Below are 2,287 nucleotides of genomic sequence, written 5' to 3' on the forward strand. Positions count from 1 at the left end.
ACAAACTCACGTTGTGGTTCTTTCATTGAAGAACAATCGGCAAACTCACAGCAAAGTGACAGAACTGGTGTGGTACACTGTTACGCTGATCTTTAAACTTGAGGAAGGATATTTTACACTTGACACTGATCCTTGAAACTGACTGGCTTGATTTTGGGTTTGTTCAGCCTGCCCTGACCTACCACAAAGGGGTGTTGTGAGAATAAATACAGGGAAGGGGGAGAGGAGAGCCATAGATATAGGATATAAATTTCTGGTCACTTGAGCTCCTTTGAGAAAAGGTGAGGACTATTTACTTATCTCTTATTATATTATTATTATTATTATTATTATTATTATTATTTCATCATTATTATTATTAGCAGTATTTAACACTCACCCATGTGATATGAAACAACCAGATCAGGTAAGCCTTGCATATATGAAGACCACTTGAAGATTTCTTCTTACTAAGCTTTGACATCACTAAGGGATTCTGGAAGCAAGTTGCTGCTTATCTTGCCTGTTGTAATGGGGCATGCATGGCCACATAGGATCACCTAGAACAGAATCTTGCTCCTTCCCAGATTTATTGATCTATTTATTGCAATGCTCCAAAGCAACCTCATATGGCGACTTGTGATTCCATTGGCATTCCAGGGCTCCCCATGGATACCAAAATGCTCATGTCCCATTAAATACAGTGGAATACTGAAATGGTGTCTCCTATATAAAATGGCAAAAACAAGGTTTGCTTGTTGCTCCAAATGCATCTGAGGAAGTAGACTCAAGTCTAGAAAAGCTCATGCTGTCAACTTTTTTTCATTTAGTCTCAATGGTGCTACAAGATCTCTACATACTATATTTTTGAAAGTTTTCTTTTGGAATTTATATTATTTTGGAATATTTTCCAGCCGATGAATCTGTGGATAAAACAACCTGTGGGTACAAAGGGCCGACTGTACCTAAAATCTCTGTTCCTCCAGCCCTCTTCACCATCCTCCTAATGGTGATGCCACTAAAAAAAAAAAACAGGAAAAGGAGATGGAGGCCATGGAAAGACTTTCATTGTGGATACTTGCATTGCAAGGGGTTGGATTAGATGCCCCTCGTGGTCCCTTCCGACTCTGTTTCTATCTTCCATGCCAGCTGGATGATATTTGGAGTTTTCTGCTTCTCCTGTTCCTTTGCCGCAAGTAATCTTTACCAGCTTTATCTCATTGTTGCTGGAATGTGAGTTGCATTCCCATAGCCCTTGGAGCCGCTGGGCGATGTGTCCTCACTTGCCTTGTGCCTCTGAACCAAACTTGGGCAGGGTGAATAGGCGAGAGACCACCCTCTGGCCTTGTGTAACCCACACCAGCTCCCTCCCCAAAGCGGCTGCTGTCTGAGCACATGTGAATTCTTTGTCTTCTTCTTTGGACTCCTAGAACAAGCCTCCCAGGAAATCCAGCCCTCTCTTTCCATGTGGAGTGGATATGATGCCCTGAAGATCTGAGACGTCATTTTGGATTTTTCATCTCTGTAAGAGGCACCTCCCAGGGCAGCCTTCATCAGATATTGGAAACCTCAAAAAAAATCACAGCCGGCTGGACTCTGGCTCCATTTGGCCCCGTATGTATTTCTGTGCGTATGTAAATACCATGCAAACATATATCACAGTTTGCAGCCCTCTGAAAAACCCTGGAGGGACTGCGTATCAGTAATTGTTTTTAAAAAGCAAGTCAAGTATTACCTTCAGGTTCAAGATCTCATAAATACAAACACAAAAGGAAATGGACCAAGCGGGAAATGGAAAAACAAAAGTCAGGACCAAGTTAAGAATTGCAAGGCTGTTAGGCTATGGGAATATTCAGGGGAAATGTTCCTTTTTGCGTGGATGACTGCTTGCTGAATGGGCTCTGAGAAAGCCAACGTCCCCCAAAAAAGTACATAGAGAGTTCTTGTAGCACCTTTCAGACTAACTGAAAGAAAGAAATTGGAAACGCAGCTTTCCTAGACTTAAGTCTACTCCCTCAGATGCATTTGAAGTACACTTAAAATCTACAAAAGCTCATGCCGCCAACCTGTTACTTTCAGGTAGTCTCCAAGATCCCTCTACATACTGACTTTACAGACTAAGATGGCTACTGTATATACTCATGTATAAGTCTAGAAAATTTAGATCAAAAATTCGACTTATCCACAGGTCAATGTAAGCACTGTATCTTAACTCTTATTTAAAATAAGGAACCATCCCCTGGTCAAAGGCAAGAGTTTAATCTGTTCTAGAAGCACATACCTTCTGTATTCTCTCATCCATCCAGCC

Source organism: Sceloporus undulatus, chromosome 7 (genome assembly GCF_019175285.1).
Source record: "Sceloporus undulatus isolate JIND9_A2432 ecotype Alabama chromosome 7, SceUnd_v1.1, whole genome shotgun sequence".
Taxonomy (NCBI): domain Eukaryota; kingdom Metazoa; phylum Chordata; class Lepidosauria; order Squamata; family Phrynosomatidae; genus Sceloporus; species Sceloporus undulatus.